Below are 27013 nucleotides of genomic sequence, written 5' to 3'. Positions count from 1 at the left end.
CTGATGTCCACACCAGGTGGGGCAGAGCCAGGTGGTTGGCCCCACCCACCGAGGAGTTTACAGGCCTGGAGGCGGGAAAAGTGACAGATCAGTTTAGGAGGTGAAAGTGAGAGGAGTAAATTGTCTGCGTGTGCCTGGGTAGGAGCCCAGGCACTGACAGCAAGGTTGGCAGACGGTGGTGGCCGTCTGCAGGAGTTGGTGGAACTCTGCAGAGCCGTAAGGACCGGGGTCAGGCGTTGGCCCGCCGGTACCAAACCGGGGAGCGGAGTGAAGCTAAGCACACAGGCACACCCCGACCAGGCTTGGAGCCGCCGTCAATAGTCAATTCCGAGTGTGACAGGAACCCCAGGGGTTTCCCAACAACCAAGTCCCGACAGAAGGTAACCGCTCACACCGTGAGGATATACAGCCACCGCCACAGGCTAGAGATCCAAGGGCCAGCGCCTGCGGGCAAAATGGGCTCCTACGGCACCTATACGCCGGGGAGTGGACTACTGGTGGGAACCACAGGAATCAGAACATTCTAAAAGGTGCAGGGAAAGACAGCTGTCGCGGGCGGAGGAGGGGACGCTGCGCTCACCACGCTCGGGTCCGGCGCTGCTGCTGCTCGGTGGCTCGAGTGGTGGGCCGGATCCGGGGACTCGAGCGGCGCTCCTCGCCCGTGAGTGAAAAGGGGATTATTGGTTGTGGGGGTTTTGATTATGGATATTGTCCGTGACGCCACCCACGGTTGTGGTGATTTTTGTGACACCACCGCTGCTCTAGATGGGGATCCCGGGAGCGATGACTGGGAGCAGCTTGGTTGTTAGTTCTCCCCTCCGTGGGTAGGGGGGTTGGTTGTCCCGGGGCCCGGTGATGGGGTAGGGATGGATGGCAGGCAGGTTACGGGACCTGGGGAGGTGCAGGGTCGCGGGGGCAGCGCTGTGCCGCACGGCACGGTGGTACTCACTCAGCCCAATGATGAAGACACAGTTCTCGGTAAAACACACGGCTGGATGGACGGGTCCCACAGACGGCTGCAGTGTTGTTGCTCCCAGCAGGTTGGTAGCAACTGCCTTTCCTTGCACCTAAGATGTCTGTACGGTTCCTAACCGTACAGACATCGGTTCCTTTCCTTGCACCTAAGATGGCGGTGACAGTGGCCCTCAGAAGGCCTCTAGCCGGCATAGTAACCCATTGGGATTGCATCACAGGGTGTTGTTGGGAGCCGATAAACATAAGTATCAGCGCATGTTACATGTAATTACTGCTGTTATAGATTGTTGCTAGCTTGTAACATACCCAATATCTGCCATGTGTGGAGAAATCTCAATTCCTAAGCCTCCTCCACATGCAATCACCCTCTCAATCATGTACATGTAAGTAATATTGTTTTAGGGAGTTAAACAAAGCTTTTACCTATTATGTGAATGAAGGTTCCCATGGCTGGCCTCTACAGGTAAATGGATGTCCATAAACAGCTTTGTTTTAATAATACTTTGGTAGAAAGAGGAGGTGATATGTTGCTTTAGTGAGAAATTATATAATCCATTAAACTAAGAGCTGTAGATTCTTACAAACGTCTTAAACTGACCATTTCAACTGCTGCAATGCTCTGACACAAAGGAAACAACATCAAAGAAAGAACAGAAATTGCAAGTTCCGACGTAATCCTTTTAAAGTAAAGTCTAAGAACTTTATGCGATGCTGTCTGAAGTGTTACATGAAATAAACAAAAGCTTCACTAGTTTATTGACTTTCATTTTGCTCTCAAAATTCTTGTGAAGACTAGATAAACCATTAAAGCTTTGCTTTTAGAGAAGAATGTCAAAACTTTGCCTATACAGAGCAAATGGAGAACTTTCTGAATTCAAGGTGTAACCTCATTTAAAGGAAATATTGTTTTCTTAAGACCTTAAAACCCATAAATTTAGATCCCAAAAACCTACAGCATAAAGCTTGCAGTTCTCATTTGCAAAATATAAAAAGAAGATACTTGGGCTTAAGGGTAATACAATCTTCTACATGTCTGAAGTTCAAATGTGCTAGTGTGACGCCCAGGACTAGCCAGGTAGTCACATACATACCAACATACACCCCCCACCCTAGACAGTAACAACAGTCAATCAAAAACCCTTGTTGCCTCCCTCCAAGGTCTGATGTCCACACCAGGTGGGGCGGAGCCAGGCGGTTGGCCCCACCCACCGAGGAGTTTACAGGCCTGGAGGCGGGAAAAGTGACAGATCAGTTTAGGAGGTGAAAGTGAGAGGAGTAAATTGTCTGCGTGTGCCTGGGTAGGAGCCCAGGCACTGACAGCAAGGTTGGCAGACGGTGGTGGCCGTCTGCAGGAGTTGGTGGAACTCTGCAGAGCCGTAAGGACCGGGGTCAGGCGTTGGCCCGCCGGTACCGAACCGGGGAGCGGAGTGAAGCTAAGCACACAGGCAGACCCCGACCAGGCTTGGAGCTGCCGTCAATAGTCAAATCCGAGTGTGACAGGAACCCCAGGGGTTTCCCAACAACCAAGTCCCGACAGAAGGAAACCGCTCACAACTTGAGGATATACAGCCACCGCCACAGGCTAGAGATCCAAGGGCCAGCGCCTGCGGGCAAAATGGGCTCCTACGGCACCTACAGTTAGGTCCAGAAATATTTGGACAGTGACACAAGTTTTGTTATTTTAGCTGTTTACAAAAACATGTTCACAAATACAATTATATATATAATATGGGCTGAAAGTGCACACTCCCAGCTGCAATATGAGAGTTTTCACATCCAAATCGGAGAAAGGGTTTAGGAATCATAGCTCTGTAATGCATAGCCTCCTCTTTTTCAAGGGACCAAAAGTAATTGGACAAGGGACTCTAAGGGCTGCAATTAACTCTGAAGGCGTCTCCCTCGTTAACCTGTAATCAATGAAGTAGTTAAAAGGTCTGGGGTTGATTACAGGTGTGTGGTTTTGCATTTGGAAGCTGTTGCTGTGACCAGACAACATGCGGTCTAAGGAACTCTCAATTGAGGTGAAGCAGAACATCCTGAGGCTGAAAAAAAAGAAAAAATCCATCAGAGAGATAGCAGACATGCTTGGAGTAGCAAAATCAACAGTCGGGTACATTCTGAGAAAAAAGGAATTGACTGGTGAGCTTGGGAACTCAAAAAGGCCTGGGCGTCCACGGATGACAACAGTGGTGGATGATCGCCGCATACTTTCTTTGGTGAAGAAGAACCTGTTCACAACATCAACTGACGTCCAGAACACTCTCAGTGAAGTAGGTGTATCTGTCTCTAAGTCAACAGTAAAGAGAAGACTCCATGAAAGTAAATACAAAAGGGTTCACATCTAGATGCAAACCATTCATCAATTGCAAAAATAGACAGGCCAGAGTTAAATTTGCTGAAAAACACCTCATGAAGCCAGCTCAGTTCTGGAAAAGTATTCTATGGACAAATGAGACAAAGATCAACCTTTACCAGAATGATGGGAAGAAAAAAGTTTGGAGAAGAAAGGGAATGGCACATGATCCAAGGCACACCACATCCTCTGTAAAACATGGTGGAGGCAACGTGATGGCATGGGCATGCATGGCTTTCAATGGCACTGGGTCACTTGTGTTTATTGATGACATACAGTTAGGTCCAGAAATATTTGGACAGTGACACAAGTTTTGTTATTTTAGCTGTTTACAAAAACATGTTCAGAAATACAATTATATATATAATATGGGCTGAAAGTGCACACTCCCAGCTGCAATATGAGAGTTTTCACATCCAAATCGGAGAAAGAGTTTAGGAATCATAGCTCTGTAATGCATAGCCTCCTCTTTTTCAAGGGACCAAAAGTAATTGGACAAGGGACTCTAAGGGCTACAATTAACTCTGAAGGCGTCTCCCTTGTTAACCTGTAATCAATGAAGTAGTTAAAAGGTCTGGGGTTGATTACAGGTATGTGGTTTTGCATTTGGAAGCTGTTGCTGTGACCAGACAACATGCGGTCTAAGGAACTCTCAATTGAGGTGAAGCAGAACATCCTGAGGCTGAAAAAAAGAAAAAATCCATCAGAGAGATAGCAGACATGCTTGGAGTAGCAAAATCAACAGTCGGGTACATTCTGAGAAAAAAGGAATTGACTGGTGAGCTTGGGAACTCAAAAAGGCCTGGGCGTCCACGGATGACAACAGTGGTGGATGATCGCCGCATACTTTCTTTGGTGAAGAAGAACCCGTTCACAACATCAACTGATGTCCAGAACACTCTCAGTGAAGTAGGTGTATCTGTCTCTAAGTCAACAGTAAAGAGAAGACTCCATGAAAGTAAATGCAAAGGGTTCACATCTAGAGGCATACCATTCATCAATTCCAAAAATAGACAGGCCAGAGTTAAATTTGCTGAAAAACACCTCATGAAGCCAGCTCAGTTCTGGAAAAGTATTCTATGGACAGATGAGACAAAGATCAACCTGTACCAGAATGATGGGAAGAAAAAAGTTTGGAAAAGAAAGGGAACGGCACATGATCCAAGGCACACCACATCCTCTGTAAAACATGGTGGAGGCAACGTGATGGCATGGGCATGCATGGCTTTCAATGGCACTGGGTCACTTGTGTTTATTGATGACATAACAGCAGACAAGAGTAGCCGGATGAATTCTGAAGTGTACCGGGATATACTTTCAGCCCAGATTCAGCCAAATGCCGCAAAGTTGATTGGACGGCGCTTCATAGTACAGATGGACAATGACCCCAAGCATACAGCCAAAGCTACCCAGGAGTTCATGAGTGCAAAAAAGTGGAACATTCTGCAATGGCCAAGTCAATCACCAGATCTTAACCCAATTGAGCATGCATTTCACTTGCTCAAATCCAGACTTAAGACGGAAAGACCCACAAACAAGCAAGACCTGAAGGCTGCGGCTGTAAAGGCCTGGCAAAGCATTAAGAAGGAGGAAACCCAGCGTTTGGTGATGTCCATGGGTTCCAGACTTAAGGCAGTGATTGCCTCCAAAGGATTCGCAACAAAATATTGAAAATAAAAATATTTTGTTTGGGTTTGGTTTATTTGTCCAATTACTTTTGACCTCCTAAAATGTGGAGTGTTTGTAAAGAAATGTGTACAATTCCTACAATTTCTATCAGATATTTTTGTTCAAACCTTCAAATTAAACGTTACAATCTGCACTTGAATTCTGTTGTAGAGGTTTCATTTCAAATCCAATGTGGTGGCATGCAGAGCCCAACTCGCGAAAATTGTGTCACTGTCCAAATATTTCTGGACCTAACTGTAACAGCAGACAAGAGTAGCCGGATGAATTCTGAAGTGTACCGGGATATACTTTCAGCCCAGATTCAGCCAAATGCCGCAAAGTTGATCGGACGGCGCTTCATAGTACAGATGGACAATATCCCCAAGCATATAGCCAAAGCTACCCAAGAGTTCATGAGTGCAAAAAAGTGGAACATTCTGCAATGGCCAAGTCAATCACCAGATCTTAACCCAATTGAGCATGCATTTCACTTGCTCAAATCCAGACTTAAGACGGAAAGACCCACAAACAAGCAAGACCTGAAGGCTGCGGCTGTAAAGGCCTGGCAAAGCATTAAGAAGGAGGAAACCCAGCATTTGGTGATGTCCATGGGTTCCAGACTTAAGGCAGTGATTGCCTCCAAAGGATTTGCAACAAAATATTGAAAATAAAAATATTTTGTTTGGGTTTAGTTTATTTGTCCAATTACTTTTGACCTCCTAAAATGTGGAGTGTTTGTAAAGAAATGTGTACAATTCCTACAATTTCTATCAGATATTTTTGATCAAACCTACAAATTAAACGTTACAATCTGCACTTGAATTCTGTTGTAGAGGTTTCATTTCAAATCTAATGTGGTGGCATGCAGAGCTCAACTCGCGAAAATTGTGTCACTGTCCAAATATTTCTGGACCTAACTGTATACGCCGGGGAGTGGACTACTGGTGGGCAACCACAAGAATCAGAACATTCTAAAAGGTGCAGGGAAAGACAGCTGTCGCGGGCGGAGGAGGGGACGCTGCGCTCACCACGCTCGGGTCCGGCGCTGCTGCTGCTCGGTGGCTCAAGCGGTGGGCCGGATCCAGGGGACTCGAGCGGTGCTCCTCGCCCGTGAGTGAAAAGGGGATTATTGGTTGTGGGGGTTTTGATTATGGATATTGTCCGTGATGCCACCCACGGTTGTGGTGATTTTTGTGACACCACCGCTGCTCTAGATGGGGATCCCGGGAGCGGTGACTGGGAGCAGCTTGGTTGTTTGTTCTCCCCTCCGTGGGTAGGGGGGTTGGTTGTCCCGGGGCCCGGTGATGGGGTAGGGATGGATGGCAGGCAGGTTACGGGGCCTGGGGAGGTGCAGGGTCACGGGGGCAGCGCTGTGCCGCACGGCACGGTGGTACTCACTCAGCCCAATGATGAAGACACAGTTCTCGGTAAAACACACGGCTGGATGGACGGGTCCCACAGATGGCTGCGGTGTTGTTGCTCTCAGCAGGTTGGTAGTAACTGCCTTTCCTTGCACCTAAGATGTCTGTATGGTTCCAATGGGTTCCCACCGGTAACCCGCTCCCCGGCTTGGATATGGGCCGGAGAAGCCCCTTTTGCCCGCAGGCGCTGGCCCTGAGAAACGGTTGCCTTGGCGGTGGCGGTGTCTCTCTCACTCGGTTGGATGGTTGCCTTTTGTCGGGACTTGACTGTTTGGAAACCCAGGAGGTCCCCTTCACGGGAAATTCACGGCGACTCCTAGCCTTGCCGGGGTCCGAAAAGCCCCTGCCAGATGGTGCTGGCTCCTCTTTGTGTACCGGTCGGGTACTGCCGGGCCACCACTCGTCCACGGTCCTTACGGTAGACTCCAATCGGCCACTCCTGCAGACGGTCACCACCGTCTGCCAACCTTGCTGATCTGTCCGGGCCACACACCCGGACCAACTTCAGGCTGCTCGACTACTACCTTCTGCTCACTTTCACTTCTCAACTGTCCTCAGTCCTCTCCAAACTCTATCTGCCTGGTTTTCCCGCCTCCAGGACTGTGAACTCCTCGGTGGGCGGGACCAACCGCCTGGCCCACCCCCTGGTGTGATCATCAGCCCCTGGAGGAAGGCAACAAGGGTTTTGTGTTCTGGCTTTGGTGTGCCTGCTGGGAGTGTGGGGTGTGTTGATGTTGTGCTCTGTGGCCCCTGGCTTGTCCAGGGCGCCACATTCCCCCTTAGTTAAATGCAGACCGTCCGCGGGCTGCCCGTCCATCACCGGTTTATTTTCACCAACTGAAAAAGATAGAAAAACGGTAACAGACATACAATTATAATAACATCTTCCCACATCGGGAGGTACTCTTACTTAAACGTTACTAACGGTTGCAAACGGTTACGGCTTCCGCTCTCTCCCACCCAAGCAACCTGGCCCTGATGCTGCCCCTAAGCAAACAGGCAGCACCCCTTGACCCCAGTCCAGCACAAATTGCCCGAGCGGGTTCTGTCCTTTTCAGGGGACCCACGTCCATGGGGAACCCCTGAAACCCCCAGAGGATTGCCACCGGTTCCGGTGGTGGCTGGGCCCCAGCCTGCTCCACTGCAGGCCCTTCCTCCAATCTGCCTCTCCGGAGGCGGTAACGGTGGGAGCTGTAACAAACATTTTTATTTACATGCCACAAGTTCGTGGTTGCCTTGCAAGTTCTCAGGCTTGTTCATAAGTAGTTTCTTATGTAAAAATGGTGAAGGGGGTCCCAACGGGGACCAGGTGCCGGCTACGACCGGTTCCAAATCACAGTTGACAATCAGGTACTTTCTTCTGTTTCATTCACTTATCATTTTCAAACTTTCAAACTTTAAAACAGTACTTTCTTAACACACAATGTGGTCCCAACGGGGACGGGGACAACGGCATTCCGCTGCCCTTAGGGTGCACTTTCATCCTCCCCACCCAGCTCTGGGTGGAAGAACATGGGCACCAGCCCCTCCAGCGCATAGCAGGCGCGGTGAGGAAGGGCCGCCCGATACCCGTTATTTCCACTCCGGGGGATGTAAGTGGCCTCCATGTCATGCAGAGCGACGACTCCTTCATCTTCTTCCGAAACGGGCTCGGTGTCAGGCCCGGAATCATTATCGTCCGTCCCTGCGCCAGGCGGGTTGCCGCCAGCTGCCGCAGCTTCCAGGCTCGCCACTCTCTTGGCCACTGTTATGAAGGGGTGTACGCCCGACAGGCCAGACGTAGCGCGGTGTATGGGCAAGGAGGACGGAGGCAGCATGGGGGCCAGGGGCAGACCGGGTCCCTCAGCCGCAACGGCCGGTCCCTCGGGGACACAGGGGCGTGGGTCACTCACTAGCTCCTCCATCATGTCCTCCATTCCATACACCCGTGCGACTGCAGCTATCTCCTCCACCTCCGTGGTCCACTGCTCCATCAGCCTACATATCTGGCTCTGGTAGTGTCGGCAGATCCCTGACGTTCGGGCCCTCAGCCATACCGCTGTCCCGGGCACCGGCTCGGTAGCCTCCACATAGCTAGGTGGAGCGGACATTCTTTGCAAGGGTCAGCGGATCGTGGGGTCCCGGCGTCCCTATCTGCACAGCCGCGCTCACATGCGACCAGCCGCCATTTCGTCCCCCTTAGTTTCTTTCCGGCTCCTCCTCTATCGGGGCGGGGTTTAGGCCTTCGCGCCTCCACTACTCGAGGAGACGCTCGAGCGGGAACTCTTCGCGCCCAAGATGGCGGCTTTTCAAATTTTCCGGCCGGACACCTCCGGCGGTCACACAAGGCGCACTTCCACCAATCGGTAGAACGGTAGGATCCTGTTCGTGACGCCAAGTTGTCGCGGGCGGAGGAAGGGACGCTGCGCTCACCACGCTCGGGTCCGGCGCTGCTAGTGCTCGGTGGCTCGAGCGGTGGGACGGATCCGGGGACTCGAGCGGCGCTCCTCGCCCGTGAGTGAAAAGGGGATTATTGGTTGTGGGGGTTTTGATTATGGATATTGTCCGTGACGCCACCCACGGTTGTGGTGATTTTGGTGACACCACCGCTGCTCTAGACGGGGATCCCGAGAGCGGTGACTGGGAGCAGCTTGGTTGTTAGTTCTCCCCTCCGTGGGTAGGGGGGTTGGTTGTCCCGAGGCCCGGTGATGGGGTAGGGATGGATGGCAGGCAGGTTATGGGGCCTGGGGAGGTGCAGGGTCGCGAGGGCAGCGCTGTGCCGCACGGCACGGTGGTACTCACTCAGCCCAATGATGAAGACACAGTTCTCGGTAAAACACACGGCTGGGTGGACGGGTCCCACAGACGGCTGCGGTGTTGTTGCTCCCAGCAGGTTGGTGGCAACTGCCTTTCCCTGCACCTAAGATGTCTGTACGGTTCCAATGGGTTCCCACCGGTAACCCGCTCCCCGGCTTGGATATGGGCCGGAGGAGCCCCTTTTGCCCACAGGCGCTGGCCCTGAGAAACGGTTGCCTTGGCGGTGGCGGTGTCTCTCTCACTCGGTTGGACGGTTGCCTTCTGTCGGGACTTAACTGTTTGGAAACCCAGGAGGTCCCCTTCACTAACGGATTTGGCAAATTCATGGCGACTCTTAGCCTTGCCGGGGTCCGAAAAGCCCCTGCCAGATGGTGCTGGCTCCTCTTTGTGTACCGGTGCGGTACCGCCGGGCCACCGCCCGTCCACGGTCCTTACGGTAGACTCCAATCGGCCACTCCTGCAGACGGTCACCACCGTCTGCCAACCTTGCTGATCTGTCCGGGCCACACACCCGGACCAACTTCAGGCTGCTCGACTACTACCTTCTGCTCACTTTCACTTCTCAACTGTCCTCAGTCCTCTCCAAACTCTATCTGCCTGGTTTTCCCGCCTCCAGGACTGTGAACTCCTCGGTGGGCGGGACCAACCACCTGGCCCACCCCCTGGTGTGATCATCAGCCCCTGGAGGAAGGCAACAAGGGTTTTGTGTTCTGGCTTTGGTGTGCCTGCTGGGAGTGTGGGGTGTGTTGATGTTGTGCTCTGTGGCCCCTGGCTTGTCCAGGGTGCCACACAGCCACCATCAGCCGTCTGGGGAGAGCACAACAACAACACTGCAGCCGGCTGCGGGACCCGTCCATCCGGCCGTTTTGGTTTACCAGAGACTCTGTCAGTGATTGTCTGAGTGAGTACACCAGTGCCATCCGGCATCGCGCCGCACAGTCTCTACACCCCAGCCATCTAGCCTCCCCGTTACATCACCGGGCCCCGGGAACACCAATACCCCTACCCACGGAGGGGACAACATCTCAGCTGCACCCTACCATCTCTCCCGGGAACCCCGTTACCAGCAGCGGTGGTGCCATCATCACCACGTCCCGTGGGTGGCGTTGCGAACAATCTCCCTAAACATATCACCCCTTTTCACTCACGGACGAGAAGCACTGCTTGAGTCCCCGGGTCCGGTCCACCGCTCGAGCCACCGAGCAGCAGCAGCAGAAGCCCCGGACCCGAGCATGGCGAGCGCGTTCCCCTCCGCCCGCGACACTAGCTTAATTTGTATAGATATTATCCCCTCTGCAACCAAGATACGTAAATTTACAGCATGTGGTTGCAGAGGAATTATGAAGCAGGCTCAGAAGCTTAGTCCACACCATACCAGGTAGATGTCGGTAGACAATATTTGTCTGTTAATCTGTGGCTAGACTTCAGAGGAGGGTGTTGTTTTGGTTATAAAGTGCAATACCATTGTATTGGTGTTTATACTATAACCAATCAGTTGATCACAGGGTCCCGAATACTATTAAAAAAATAAATTTCAAAACATAAAATGTCATTTTAGTTTAACTATTAAACTATATAACCACCCTTTCTACATCATTAAAAAGAAATCAAGAAATAAAAAAAAATAAAAATAAGCATGTTTGATATTGCCACTTCCAAAAAATGTCCAATCCTACCAGTGTGAGACATTTATATTAGGAAAGTAGACTGTCAGTCATTACATGTCTCAAACTAGTAATAGTAATGTTAACATCTGAATTTCTCTGTAATAAGACACCAGATTGCAGATATTATTGTTAATTCAACTTTTTACAATCTGCATAGCTATATACATAACTTAGGAGGGCTGATGCTACTGACAGATCCCATTTTAAAAATTGCAATAAAAAGAGATCAAAATGTATGCACTCAAGTAAAGTATCAGTAAGATACTCCATTCTGTAAGAGAGGAGATGAAGCATAGTTAGAAAGATGTCTTATTGGCTTTGAGTGTTGAGCACAGAACTAGCGTCCCACTAGGATGAGACCACCCACTCAGCAGATATGAAAAAAGAAAATATGCATTTTCAAAAAACAGGCAGATGGGATAAAATTGTAGATTTCCATCACTGTTACCCTGGCTTTCTTCTTAAATTCCTGATTCCTGCAATGGACTTTGTTTCAGTTTATATGTGGAACTCATCAGAAGCGGATCAACAGTTAGCCAATAATACTCAGTTGACGTCCTTAGAATTGGCCACATTTACAAGGGATAATGCTGAGATCTGCATAAGTTCTCATTTTGCAATCGGGAAAGGTTTATTTCATGCTTTTTTCCCCCATTTGATTTTAGATAAAAGCTGACGCGTTTCTGTTGTGTAAAAAACGCCCTTATTCATAGAAACATGTTTGTATGAGTAAGGGCATCTTTTACATGCCAGCAACACATCAGGTTTTATCTATGCTGCAGTCCATTCAATGTTTTGTAATTTTTTTATTTTATTCACTGCTCCTTTGGAAGATGCCGTTCCTTTCCTTAATTTTGTGCTTTTTCTAGTAGACGCCATGCCAGAGTGTTTCGCACTAGGGATGATTGAATACCTCAAATATTCGGCTTCGCGAATATTTGCCGAATAGGTCACCGCTATTTAACTATTCTTGAATATTCGATGCACAATGTAAGTCTATGGGAAGCCCGAATAACAACTATTCGGAACTATTCGGGCTTCCCATAGACTTACTTTGCTCATAGAATATTCGCATAGCAGCGAGCTATTCGTCGGATATTCGCGAAGCCAAATATTTAAGGTATTCGATCAACCCTATTCGGCACCCATTTCACTCATTATGGATTGAAACTACTAGATTCAACGTGGTGAGCTTCCAATTTTTATTTGTTTACATTTTACATTACTGTACTTTGGAAAATTCCATATAAAGTACTATGCTAAACTCTCCGGAACCATACGTTTATTAAAAGATATAACCTATATTGTACATGACATAGACATAAAGGTAAAGCCGGTCACATTCTAGGAGGTCCATTTGCAAAGATTTCCTCTTGGCCAGAGGAAGCTCAATTTAATTGGTTGTTTTAGTGTTAATGCCTGAAGAGGTTGCTGACAAAATCTGGTTATGAAATACTATTTTTTCAGGCATCAATAAAGATGTTTTCTACTGCAGGTTTCAATCCTTTGAAATACAAACCTTACTGTGAACACTGAAGTAGTGCTCAGAAGTATTTCTTTTTCATTTTCTTAACCGTGCTTCTTGCACCTGCCAACAAGTTGCGAGACTACTGCACATTAAAAGCAACAGAAGATAAAGGTTCAAAGCATACAGTATATATTGTGAACCTGGTTTAAAAGTCCTTTTGTATTTATACAGGAATTATCATTTCTATACATATACAGCAATGAGGGTAAAGTTAACCCTTGATAGAACCAGGAATTTTTCATTTTATTTTTATTTCATTTTTTCCCCTGTTCAAAGAGTGATATGTTTTTAATTTTACTGTTAATAGAGTCATATAAGGGTTGTTTTTTGCTGATCTGTAGTTTTGAATGACACTATTCATTTTATCATACAATTTACTAGACAATAAAAATGTGCAATGAAATTGAAACCCCCCCATCATACACAAACATTTCCACGGTTGATTTTTGGGTGTTTTTTTCCAGAATTTATTGTATGACATAAATAAGCTGACTACATGATTCTCCACGCTGGTGCAGTTAAAGCAATATAAAACTTATCCAAGTGTTTTACTATTTTAGTAATGCAAAAAAATTCCAAAATTTGTAAAAAAAAAATTTACATTTTCGCCATCGCTTTCTGAACTTTTTTTTAAAAATGTTCAATCAAAGGAACCGTGTGAAGGCTTGCTTTTTTGCTCCCTAAAATTACATTTTATTGATATCATTTTGGGTTATATATATAAAATATATATATATATATATATATATATATATATATATATATATATATATATATATATGATATTTTGATTGCATTTCATTGCATATATTTGTGAATTTCCATAACCAAAACGTGGCATTTGTAGGGTTCTATTTTTTTTTTAATTTTTGAAGCTTATTACATGGTTTAAAATATTTTATATTTGAAGGAGCTCTTATCTATCATGTGATAACTGGGCCCAATTGAAAGAGTACCATTTTGTCTGTGTTTCAATAGGCTTTGTAGAGCTCGTTGTTCTTAATGTAGCCTGGTTATCAATTCAAGAACACACTTCATTTTGACAGCATCAGTGCAACTCTGAAGCCGGGTGTAGGTTTCCCATCTTCCGAGTGGCTCACTGCACATGATATTAAAACAGCTTCTGCACTTCTGATCACAATAACTCCATTCTTTATCTCAGTTTTCCACTGTGCCCTTAACTGAGGCTCTACCTGTTGTATGAGCAGGAGCCTTTTCGAGTCATGGCCACTGGATGAACAGAAGAACAATGTACCACAATTCCAGAATCTGCTAAATCTTCTTTAACATCTTTTGCAGTCAAGAAGGGGTTCTGATTTACCTCCCTAGCAATCGTATGAGAAGCTCGCAAGGAAATTTTACTTTGTTTTTGAGACCTTATTTTGACACCACTGTTCCTATAGAAGGGAATCCGTCAGCAGGTTATTGCTACCTCATCTGAAAGAAGATGTAGGCAAATAGACCATGAATCAAAGAATGTATCACTTAAATTACTAGGTGCAGCCATTTAGCCAAGATGAGAGTTTCCCTACCAACAGCAGGCTCTCAATAGACATTGAGCATTGACAGTGAGGTGTCAGTCAGAGGAGGGGGGCATGTCAGACTGCCGGGTGCTTGACATTATAGTCTGAGCAATGACGAGACCTGCTGCTTAAACAAAAATAGCAAATAAATAACAGATTGGACCTCGACAAGACAGACTTCCCTGAATTTTGTTTTATTCCTTGCAGCATGCTGTCTTCAGTTTACATAGAAAAAACCTGCTGACAGATTCCCTTTAGTTGCTATTTTTTATTATTATTATTATTATTATTATTTATTTATAGAGCACCATTGATTCCATGGTGCTGTACATGAGAGGGGGTTACATACAGAGTACATCTACAAGTTACAATAGACAGACTAGTACAGAGGGAAGAGGGCCCCGCCCTTGCGGGCTTACATTCTAAATGGTTTTGGGGAGGAGACAGTAGGTGGGGTGTAGGTAGGCCGGTAGCTCCGCACGGTGGTGGGGCGGCGGCTCCACAGGTTGGTGGGGCGGCAGCTCCGCAGGGTGGTTATTTCTTAATAACATTTCAAACTAAGGAAAGGGCAACTTGAAAATGCTTTGCTACTGTTTTATAGCCTTTTCCTGCTTTGTGAGCCTTTATTTTCCCTTTCAGAGTGCTAGGCAGCTGCTTGAAAGAACCCATGGCTGTTGTTTTTTGGCACAAGGTTAGAACAGGCTGGGTTTTATAAAGCTGTGACATTTGCATCACCTGGCCTTTCATAATGATAGTGAACAAGCCATAACGTAACAGGTTAATCAAGTTCTGAATCCTACGTCAAAGTTATCTGAGCACAGAAATCTTCGATGGTGACCAAACTTTTCAATCAGACCATTTTCCTTTTTGTGATTTTTAAAATGTAAAAGATGAAAATATTTTTTATTATTTTTGCCTAAAATACTAAGGAAATGTGTCATCTTTTACTTTATGCCTTTTAGAGATCAGTTCATCTTTAACTTGCTTAACCCTAGAACGCGCAAGCAATTCAATCTACCATAGAAAACAAATGACCTAGCAGGCCTGCGAGGCCCCAGGTATGGGTTCTAGGGTTAATTATTTTCTCACCTAAAAGAATGTAGAAGTCTGTAATTTTTATTCTAGGTACAGTTCAACTGTGACAGACAGAATTCCCCAATTCCAGAACATCACATTGTATGATTTTTAAATAACTAATTTGCATTGTATTGCATGAAATAAGTATTTGATCACTTAACAACCAGCAAGAATTCTGGCTCTCACAGACCTGTTATTTTTTCTTTAAGAAGCCCTCCTACTCTGCACTCATTACCTGTATTAATTGCACCTGTTTTAACCCATTATTTGTATAAAAGACACCTGTCCACACACAATCAATCACACTCCAACCTCTCCACCATGGCCAAGACCAAGGAGCTATCTAAGGACACCAGTGATAAAATTGTAGACCTGCACAAGGCTGGGATGGGCTACAGGACAAAAGGCATGGAAATTGATGACAAGGCAACAACTGTTGGCACAATTATTAGAAAATAAAAGAAACACAAGATGACTGTGAATCTTACTTGTTCTGGGGCTCTATGCCAGATCTCCCCTTGTGGGGTAAAGATGATTCTGAGATAGTTCAGGAATCAGCCCAGAACTACATGGGGGGACCTGGTCAATGATCTGAAGAGAGTTAGGACCACAGTCTCAAAGATTACCATTAGTAACACACTACGCCATCATGGATTAAAATCCCACAGGTTACACAATGTCCCCCTACTCATGCCAGCACATGAAATGATCCATTTGAAGGTCACCAATGACCATCTGGATGATCCAAAAGAGGCATGGGAAAAAGTCATGTGGTCAGATGACACCAAAATAGAACTTTTTGGTATGAACTCCAATTGCCGTGTTTAGAGGAAAAAGAAGGATGTGTACGACCCCAAGAACACTGTCCCAGTTGTGAAGCAAATGGGTAGAAACATTATACTTTGAGAGTGCATTTCTGCAAAGGGGACAGTATGCTTGCACCATATTGATGTGAGGATGGATTGGGTCATGTATTGTGAGATTTTGGCCAACAAACTCCTTCCTTCAATGAGTACTTTGAAGGTGAATTGTGTCTAGGTCTTCCAATTGCAATGATCTGAAACACACAGGACAACTAAGAAGTGGCTCTGTAAGAAGGACTTCAGGTTCTGGAGGGGATTACCAGTCTCCAGCCCTGAAACCAACAGAACATATTTGGAGGGAGCTGAATCTCATTGTTACCCAGTGACAGACCTAAAGCCTGAAATACCTGGAGAAGATGTGTCGCCCAGGGTTATGGGGTACTCGGTCATGGGCGGTGTATAACTGGGGAATGTCACTTTGGTGGTCATTGCCCAGTCCCGTGCCCTGGGTGCTTTTTTAAAAGGGAAATACTTACAGGGGATTTGAATAATGTTCACACGTGACGCCACTTGCGGTTTTGCGGCTATGTGGATGGAGCCGCCGCTGCACAGTTTTCACTACTGGGGCTGGTGTTAGTGGCAGCCTGGAAGTTAGGCCGACCGCAAGCAGGGCCAGGCCCTAGAGGATAGGTGATGTAACGGGCCTTGAAAGGAGGTAGGCCACAACGGGAGTTTTGGTGTAACTGGATGTTTTTACTCACTGCAAGCTGGTAACTTGTCACCCGAGGCTGGTTGGTTTTAACCGCAGGTCCCTGTAGTCCCAGTGCCAGTTTAGTGACTTGGTCGCTTCTTTCCCCTGCACCTGTCTTTGGTTGGTGGGTCACTGTGGTGTAGAACGGCTGGGGGTCCCCTCCTGGTTGTCTTCTTCAGCAGTCCGTATGACGATAGCGTGAACCCCGTGGGGTTGGAGTCTCTGGTCCTGTCCCTGGTTCTCCCTTTGCTGCTGAGTCCCGAACTTCAAGGTCAGTGAGGTCCTTGATGGTCCCCTCACTGTGCAGATTTTGTTGGGTCTGCCTGGAGGTTTTGCCTGACCTAGGATTCTGTACCCCATTGGTGTGTAGTTCGGGGAGTACTCCATCGTACTCCATCGGAAAATAACTGCCTGTGCCCTCAGGTCACTGTTCACTCCTGTCAGTCCGTCTGCTCACTTTCACTATTTCCTCTTGACTCCACACTCTCCACTGTCTCCCTCTCCACTGGCTGCCCCTCCCACCTGTTTGTCTAGTGGACTGGATTGGCTCCACCTCTAGGCGGCCATCCATCAGTCCAACCTAGCCTGGTACCATTCTATGGAGGATGTTGGGGAAAAACAGAATTATCTGGAGTTTTTGTGTGTTACTGGCACTGGTCTTCTGGGTCCCTAGGGGGTAGGCCCTGCATCCTGGTGGGAATGCAGTACCTTGTAGCTCCCTGAGGGCTTCAGGGGCGCTACAAAGACCTATATGGAGGAGTCGGCCAAAATCCCTGCTGCAGTGTATGCAAACTTGCTCAAGAACTACAGGAAACATCTGACCTCTGTAACTGCAAACAAAAGTTTTTGTACCAAATACGAACTTCTGTTTTTTAATTGTATCAAGTGCATACTTATTTCATGCAATACAATGGAAATTAATTATTTAGAAATCATACAGTGTTATTTTTTTTACTTATTTGGGGACTCTGTCTGTCACAGTTGAACTGTATCTACAATAAAAACTACATATCTATCCATTCTTTGATTCTTTGCAGGTGGGAAAACTTGCAAAATCGGCAGTGTATCAAATTTATATTTTTCTTACTGTATGTATATGTGAGTGTGTGTACATTTTATATATATATATATATATTTTAATATATATATATATATATATATATATATATATATTAAAATATATATATATATATATATACACACATTTATTTATATATATATATATATATACATTTATATATATATATATATATATATATATATATACATATACACATTTACATGTATACATATATATATATATATATATATATATATATATATATATATACATTTTTATATATATATACATTTTTATATATATACATTTATAAATATAAATAAATATATATATATATATATATATATATATATATATATATATGGGCCCAGCGGTCCCTCTCAAGTATATGGCGAAAGTTTGCATGCTTGGTGAACAGCACCCTAAATTAAGTTGGAGTACTGTAGATAGTCTCTTTTTCTTCGATTTAAGTGTGTTCTTGAGCTGAGATACTTTACTGCTTGCACTCTTTCCCTGTTTTGCGGATATATAACTGAAAAGTGTTCTGCCTCTTTTTCTTGTTATTATCTACCAGTGTTCCCCAACTCCATTCCTCATGGCCCCCCAACAGTGCATGTTTTCAGGTTTCCTAGTATTACACAGGTGATAATTTCATCACGTGCACAGCTTATAATGCCATCACCTGTGCAAAGCTAAGGAAACCCTGAAACATGGACAGTTGGGGAACACTATTATGTACACTCCTCAGCATTGAAATTGTAACATTAAGAAAGAAAAGTTTTGCTATTAGAAAAGTCACAAAAGTCATAGACATGGTAATATGTGACTTTTGAAAATGTAATAAACTGAAAATAATATTTTCGAAATGGGTAACACCATAAAGAGATGTTTTAAAAATGTGTCCACTTTTTATTATTTGATCATCTGCATATCATTAATATGTATATCTTGTTGGTGTTGCAATTTCAATGTGGAGGAGTGTATGTATGTATCTCATGTGTACATTCCACTATATAAGTATAATACACAGAAGCATAGAGCTCCATCCAAAAAATATTTAGACATTTTATAACATAAATATGAGAAGAGTATACAAAATAACTAAAAAGCTGTGCAAAAATACTTTTTCTATATTTGGATTGAGAGTTGTATATATATATATATATATATATATATCGTATATATATATATATATTTCACAGTAATTATATTTACACCCAGACAGCACTGGAAAATAAAGCAAATTCTTGCACATGATTCAAGGTCTCATACATCTTTTTTATGGCTGTTGACATGTTCACATGCAAAATGAAAAAAGTTACTTTCAATTAAGGCCATTTCAGACTTGGTTATCAATGGCATGAAAAGAAAAGACTTAAGCGGGCTTTGCACGCTGCGACATTGCTAGCAATTGCTAGCGATGTCGAGCACGATAGTCCCCGCCCCCGTCGTACAGCCGATATATGGTGATCGCTGCCGTAGTGAACATTATCACTACGGCAGCGTCACATGCACATACCTGCTTTGCGACATCGCTCTGGCCGGAGAACCGCCTCCTTTCTAAGGGGGCGGGTCACGCGGCGTCAAAGCGATGTCCCACGGCAGGCGTCCAATAGAAGCGGAGGGGCAGAGATGAGCGGGACGTAAACATCCCGCCCACCTCCTTCCTTTCGCATTGTTGGTGGAGGCAGGTAAGGAGATGTTTGTCGCTCCTGCGGTGTCACACATAGCGATGTGTGCTGCCGCAGGAACGACAAACAACATCGCTAAAAAGCAGAAAATGATTTTTTATTTCAGGACGACCTCTGCACGGCAAACGATTTTGCCCTCTATTGCGATCGTTTCAGATCGCTCTTAAGTTTTACACACTGCGATATCGTTAATGACGCCGGATTTGCGTCACAAACAACGTGACCCCGACCATAATTCATTAACGATATCATAGCGTGTAAAGTTCCCTAAGAGGTTGGAATAGGGATAAAAAAATTCTTACTGGAAATCACAGGTTAGATGTGTAATTTCTAAGTAATGTCTATAGCTATCCAAAAAAGGTATTTTATTATATCTCCATATATTTTTGTACTGATAGATAAGAGTTAAATACAAATTTAATGTGTCATTTAACGGTAGTAAAATCCTTTGTTGTGCGGCTGAACATTCTGTAAGAAAACATACTAGTGAAATTGTTGACTATAATACGGATTCAGAAAACTTGTCTATATATGTCTGTAACAGAAAAGACAAATTATTCAGGTGTCATATTTTGTGAAATGTTCTGGATTTTTCCATTTGCTTGACCCATCATTGTCTCTGATGGCATTTTCCACTGTACATTTTTATTGCATGCTGTAGTGTTTTATGTCTGTATTGATTGCGTCTAGGTGACAGCACTTACTTTTATCTGCCCTTTGTCTCAGGAGACTCTTGATCATGGCTCCAGCATACTATTTTTTTCCAACAATGTTTCAAAATGGGACTTTTCAGATTCCTATTTCTAGGATGGCTAGATAGATAGTAGATCTAATATAAATGCACTTCTAGGTTAACAAAATGCGCACACCTTAGAGATGGAATTTATAGAAAGGCTTTTTTTGCAAAAAGACACTTGTGTTTTCTGAACAAAAGAAGCAATAAAAAAATTGAAGATAACTAATTGCTATAAATGACATTTAACATATTTTTTCCGCATAGACTTGCATTAGCGCCTTATTGTGACGCATGCCTTGCGTTGTGTCTGGTTTTTGCTGATGGAGCATATTTAGCTGATGCGGATGTAACGTTGCCTGGCACTTTTTTTGTGCGGCGAAAAAAACGCATTGCACTGGATCTGCCGCAATGCGGCACGATTTAAAATGCAAGCCTATGGACGCCAAATGCGGTTTTTTGAACTGCGCATGCTCAGGATCAAGCCGATTGGGCTGCATGGAAAAACTTATTCAGCGAATCCGTTTTTTTCGCCGCATCTGTTGCATAGGTTTTTGAGCTGGATTGTGCCTGATGCAAAAAAACTGATGTGTCAAAGCAGCCTTAGTTGTAGATTATCAAACACAAAGAGTACTCACCCTCCCCAGGTCCAACACTGGCTTTCTGCCACTAGTCTGGCTTCTGTGTAATGATTGCAGCAGTGATGTCACGACTATCACGCATAACACCAATGTAGCCAATCACTGACCTTGGGAGCTCTGCTGGTGTTTGTGGCGCAAGCTGTTGAGCTCAGTGATTGGTAGCAATGGAAATGTGTGCTGTTGTGATGTCACCGCTGCAGCAAAACTGAGAGATTGGAGTAGAGGTGGAGAGCTGGCACTGGACTCAAGGAGGGGGAATACTATCTGTATCTTGTTTTCCAAGAATGTAATCATTTGGGCACCATTTTTTGGAAAATGGAAAAACCCTTTCAGACTAGCTGGTAAAAGGGTACTTTACACACTGCGACATCGCTAGCAATCTCGTTAGCGATGTGAAATTCTAGATCGCAAGTGTGATCTTTTGAGATCACACATGCGTAAAATGACTAGAGATGAGCGAACCGGCCGTGGTTCGGCTCGAGTGCGGTTCGTCGAACGGAGGTCTCGTTCGAGTTCAGTTCGGCGAACGTTCGACGAACCGAACTTGAACCAATAGGATATAATGGGAGGCAATCACAAACACATAAAAACGCATTATAATAGTACACATACAGTTAACAAACATTGCCATAACACTTACCGGTCCCCGCGATCCCTCCTGCACTCTGTCTCCTGCCGCTATTCCATCCGATGATCGCTGAATCCTCCCGGTGACCAGCACTGCCAGCAGTGATGCAGGACCTATCGTGACGTCAAAATAGCCATGTGACCAGTCACGTGGCTATTATCTCATTGGCTACAGACTGGTCACATGACTATGACGCGTCATGTAGGACCTGTCATTGCACTCTCCGGTACAAGGTGCACATTTGTGTATCGCCGTGTACCGGCGACATGCTCTAGCACACGGTCGACTCCCCGTTCCGTTAGGGAACGGCTGACACAGCCGGTCATTATCGGAGATCACCGTTGCCATAGCAACGCAGTTAGTGGTGACGTCACCGCTAACCGCGGCTCCGGGAGCACCGTTGCTATGGTAACGCGTCTGTCAGCATTACCGCTGTTACCGCTGACAGCCAGCAGCACTGATCACTCATGGAGTGAAGGCTGCACGGGAAGCAGCGTCTTCCCCCATGCAGCAGTGATGGAGCAGAGCTGCATTTGTTGAACGAGAAAGACAGAAGACTATGGATCGTGGAGGGCTGACAGGGGGTAATAAAGATGGAGTCTCTAATGTGTCTGTGTATTTATTTCTATTAAAGTATTTTTTCTCTGTGTGGTGTCTTTTTTTTAACCCTTTATTGGAGATTCTTAATGGCCGGGTCAAACGTGCCTGACATTAAGAATCTCTGGCTTAATACTAGCTAGTAAAACAAAGCTAGTATTAACTCATTATTACCCAACAAGCCACCCGGCTTCAGGGCTGTTGGAAGAGTTGGATACAGCGCCAGATAATGGCGCTTCTATGAAAGCGCCATTTTCTGGGGCGGCTGCGGACTGCAATTCGCAGCAGAGGCGCCCAGAAACCTCGGGCTAACCTGTGCTGCGGATTCCAATCCCCAGCTGCCTAGTTGTACCCGGCTGGAAACAAAAATGGGGCGAAGCCCACGTCATTTGTTTTTTAATTATTTCATGAAATAAGTGAAATAATTAAAAAAAACGGGCTTCCCTATATTTTTGGTTCCCAGCCGGGTACAAATAGGCAACTGGGGGTTGGACGCAGCCCGTGACTGCCTGCTGTACCTGGCTAGCATACAAAAATATGGCGAAGCCCACGTCATTTTTTTGGTGGGCAAAAAACTTCTGCATACAGTCCTGGATGGAGTATGCTGAGCCTTGTAGTTCTGCAGCTGCTGTCTGCTCTTCTCCATACAGACAGACAGCAGCTGCAGAACTACAAGGCTCAGCATACTCCATCCAGGACTGTATGCAGAAGTTTTTTGCCCATTGAAAAAATTATGTGAGCTTCGCCATATTTTTGTATGCTAGCCAGGTACAGCAGGCAGGTACGGCTGCCCCCAACCCCCAGTTGCCTATTTATACCCAGCTGGGAACTAAAAATAAAGGGAAGCCTTTTTTTTATTACGTCATGAATTTCATGAAATATCTAGAAAACAAATGACGTAGGCTTTGCCCCATTTTTGTGTCCAGCCAGGTAAAACTAGGCAGCTGGGAATTGGAATCCGAAGCATAGGTTGGCCTGAGCTTTATGGGCCCCACTGCTGCGAATTGCAGTCTGCACCCGCCTCAGAAAATGGCACTTTCATAGAAGCGCCATCTTCTGGCGCTGTATCCAACTCTTCCAGCACCTGCCTGCTATACCTGGCTAGCATACAAAAATATGGCGAAGCTCACGTCCTTTTTTTGGCAAAAAAAAATAAAAAATGCTTCCCTAGATTTTCCATTGCCAGTGAAGGTAACACTATGCAGTGGGGGTTAGCAGCCAGTAGCTGCTTGGATTACCCTTAGCTAGCAATACAAAAAATGCAGCGGGAGCCCATATATATTTTTTTTAATTATTTATTTAAATAACTAAAAACAAAATGGGCTTCCCTGTATTTTGATTGCTGGACATCACAGTGCTGTAAAAATAAATCTTTAAAAAAAATGACGTAGCGCTCCGCGGTATTTTTGATTGTCAGCGCAGATAAAGCAGACAGCTATGGGTTGCCACCCCCATCTGCCTGCCGTTACCTTGGTTGGCAATCAAAATACAGGGAAGCCCATTAATTTTTTCTATTTAAAAAATAGTTAAAAAAAAATGACATTGGGTCCCCCCATTTTTGATAGCCAGCTAGGGTAAAGCAGACGGCTGTAGCCTGAAAACCACAGCTGGCAGCTTTACCGTGGTTGGGGATCCAATGTGGAGGTCCCCCCAGGCTCTTTTTTTATAATTATTTTATAAATATTAATAATTACACAAAAAAAGTAGGGTCCCCCCCAAATTGGATCACCAGCCAAGGTAAAGCGGACAGCTGTGGTCTGGTACTCTCAGGGTGGGAAGGTCCATAGTTATTGGGCCTTCACAGCCTAAAAATAGCAGGCCGCAGGCACTCCAGACGTGGCGCATCCACTAGATGCGCCAATCCTGGCGCTTCACCCCAGCTCATCCCGTGCCCTGGTGCAGTGGCAAACGGGGTAATAAATCGGGTTGATACTAGCTGTAAGGTCACCTGACATCAAGCCCAGCAGTTTGTGATGTCATGGCGTCTAATATATACCCAACATCATAAACTGTCAGTACTAACAAAAAAAAAATCGACAAAAGAAATTTATTTGAAAAAACAGTCCCCAAAACTTTCCTCTTTCACCAATTTATTGTAAGAAAAAAAATAAAGGGGTCCCACGACGACTCTGGACCGTCTAGAATATGGGGGGGAGACACTCAGGGAACGTATCCCCCATTTTCTAGGAGTGCAGACCCTTCATGTGAGGAGTGTGGGTGCAATGAATCTGCACTCACTCTCCCCAGGTCCACAGCAGCAGAGTCCATGTCGTAATGGTTGCTACCAAAGCTGCAATGCCCTGCTCATGAGGTAAGGGCATGCCTAATCAGGAGAACTATTCTACATTTCCAAATATTGGTATTTGCTGATATTATTGCTATTCCACCTACTATATATTGGGGATAGGATCTTGGAGATGGAATACCCCTTTAAGTCCAGTTATCCAGCTGAATGAATACTTAACAACAGAGCTCGCTATTTAGATGTGTTTTCTTGTGGTGTATAATGGACTCTCATGTTTGGTAGTCATTCATCAGGGAAACTATAAAAGCAAATCCCTCCATTTGGAAATGTAGTATATAGCTCTCCTGATCAATTATGTTCCTTACCTCATGAGCAGGGCATTGCAGTAATAATAATAATTTATTCATTTATATAGCGTTATTAATTCCATAGCGCTGTATGTCTTTGGAGTGTGGGAGGAAACCGGAGTACCCAGAGAAAACCCACGCAAACACGGGGAGAACATACAAACTCCTTGCAGATGGGGTCCTTGGTGAGAATTGAACCCAGGACCTCAGCGCTGTAAGACTGCAGTGCTAACCACTGAGCCACCGTGCCGCCCATTTAGCTTACAGATGCATAACCACCACTCACTGTGTCTGAACACAGGAAGCTGAGCTGACAGCCGCTCTGTGCATGCGGCAGCGTCTATTGTGAAGGAGAGGGCCGTGGGGGGGATCAACGCTGCACAGGTACCGTGGGACACCGGGGAACACCGGTGGGGTTATAGGGGGTGACCTGGCAGGGCCTGGGGAGGAGTTTTCTGTCGCATGTGTCATGGCACATGCGACAGAAACCAGAGGAGTAGGGTGAATGCGGCCGGCGCGCTGCTGTGCGCGCGGCCATCTTGGATTTCTGGGAGGGTATCGGGGGGCACTTTGGTGAAACGGGGAGACCGGAGGGGACCGGAGAGGAGATTTATCATGTTTGTTCATGACCGGCGCTGTCATTTACTGTATCGTGATCATCGGTGTACGGTGTATACCTGTGATCACGTGAGCGGGGACCGGAAAAAACGTCCTGAATCATGATCTCCAGGGTCTCAGCTAGCCCTGAAACCCCGGAGATTTTCTGACGCTGGGGGGCATTATTCACTTATTTCTGCCTGCTGTTTATAAACGGCAGATCAGAATAAGGCTACATTAACACGACCGATCCATTTTTGCGGTCTGCAAAAAACAGTCCGTTTTTTTTCACGGGTGCATCCGTGTGGCATCCGTTTCCGTTCCGTAGATGGTTCGTATGTCATCTGTTTGTCATCCGTGTGCCTTCCGTTTTTTTTGTGTACTGCAAAAAAACTGAAGGAGGGTAAATGCATAAATTTACCCAGGATCCATAGCTTCATCCTACATGAGGCGGTCACATGTTCACTCCAGTGCCATTTTCTACTGCTTTTCACAGCGTAGAGCGCTCTGGTGATTTTCTTGTGCTTGTGCACTTCATATCAGTCTTTTCTGTCATTATAATGGGAGAAAAGACACATAATGTCCCACTCTCCTGCATTTTGTAATTTTGCACCCTTTGGTGCCTTTCATGTGACACTAAGGGGTGCTTAGCTTTGTATTTAGCCAAAAAAAATGAAAAAAAAAAATGACGTAGGGTTCCCCCTATTTTTGTAGCCAGCTAGGGTAAAGCAGACAGCTGCAGCCTGCAGACCACAGCTGGCAACCTCACCTTGGCTGGTAATCCAAAACTGAGGGCACCCCACACTGTTATTTTAAATTAAATAAATAATTTTAAAAAAAAAAACACGTAGGGGTCCCCCCAAAATTGGATCACCAGCCAAGGTAAAGCAGACAGCTGGGGTCTGATATTCTCAGACTAGGGAGGTCCATGGTTATTGGACTCTCCCCAGCCTAAAAATAGCAGGCCGCAGCCGCCCCAGAAGTGGCGCATCCATTAGATGTGCCAATCCTGGTGCTTCGCCCCAGCTCATCCCGCACCCTGGTGCGGTGGCAAACGAGGTAATATATGGGGTTAATACCAGATGTGTAATGTCACCTGGCATCAAGCCCTGGGGTTGGTGAGGTCAGGCATCTATCAGATACCCGACATCACCAACCCAGTCAGTAATAAAAAAAAATAGACGACAAACACATTTTTATTTGAAAAAACACTCCCCAATACATTCCCTCTTTAACCAATTTATTAGAAAGAAAAACAAATCCAGGTCTGGTGTAATCCAAGGGGTTGCCATGACGATCCACACTGTCCCAGTCAATGAAGAGCAGGATGTTCCCCATTGGCTGGGAGAGCAGTGCAGTGACCTTGGCTAACATCAATGGGTCAGCCCAGGTCACTGCAGGGGATGACAAGTGCTGCTGTCAGCGAGGTACATTACCTGCGCTGATCTCCTGCACTGCTGACAGCACCTGTCACTGAGTTCAATGACCGCCGCCTTCACAGCCAAGTATCGCGAGCGGCCCGTGACGTCACCGCTAGTCAGCCTCGGGTCGGAAGCGAGAGAAGGTGATGTGACAAGCGGCGGCCATGGAGGACAGTGACAGCGCTGAGGTCGGGACTTCATCACCACAGGTAAGCCGAGCGGGACCATGTGTGCAGAGTGCAGGTGGGCGGAGCCATGTGTGCTGGCGGCGGAGTGCGAAGTGGGTGGCGCTGAGGACGTCAGTGTCGTGGACTGCTTGGCTTGGGACAGGTGAGTGTGAGTGTGTGTGTGTGTGTGTGTGTGTGTGTACATGCCGCGTGCAGGAGGGGGAGGAGTGAGCTGAGCGGGGAAGTGTGGGCTTCCTGCACGTAACTAGGATAAACATCGGGTTACTAACCAAAGCGCTTTGCTTGGATACCCGATGTTTATCT

General features: G+C 45.9%; 1 protein-coding gene across 4 annotated transcripts in view; it reads right to left on the bottom strand.

Moving 5' to 3' along the window:
• SYT1 (synaptotagmin 1) overlaps positions 1 to 27013 on the bottom strand; it is a 926220-nt gene that overhangs the window by 137098 nt on the left and 762109 nt on the right. The window lies entirely within an intron of this gene.

The sequence above is a fragment of the Anomaloglossus baeobatrachus genome, chromosome 4 (genome assembly GCF_048569485.1).
Source record: "Anomaloglossus baeobatrachus isolate aAnoBae1 chromosome 4, aAnoBae1.hap1, whole genome shotgun sequence".
Taxonomy (NCBI): domain Eukaryota; kingdom Metazoa; phylum Chordata; class Amphibia; order Anura; family Aromobatidae; genus Anomaloglossus; species Anomaloglossus baeobatrachus.
Note: the sequence above shows the minus strand (reverse complement) of the source record. Positions and strands in the feature narration are given on the sequence as shown.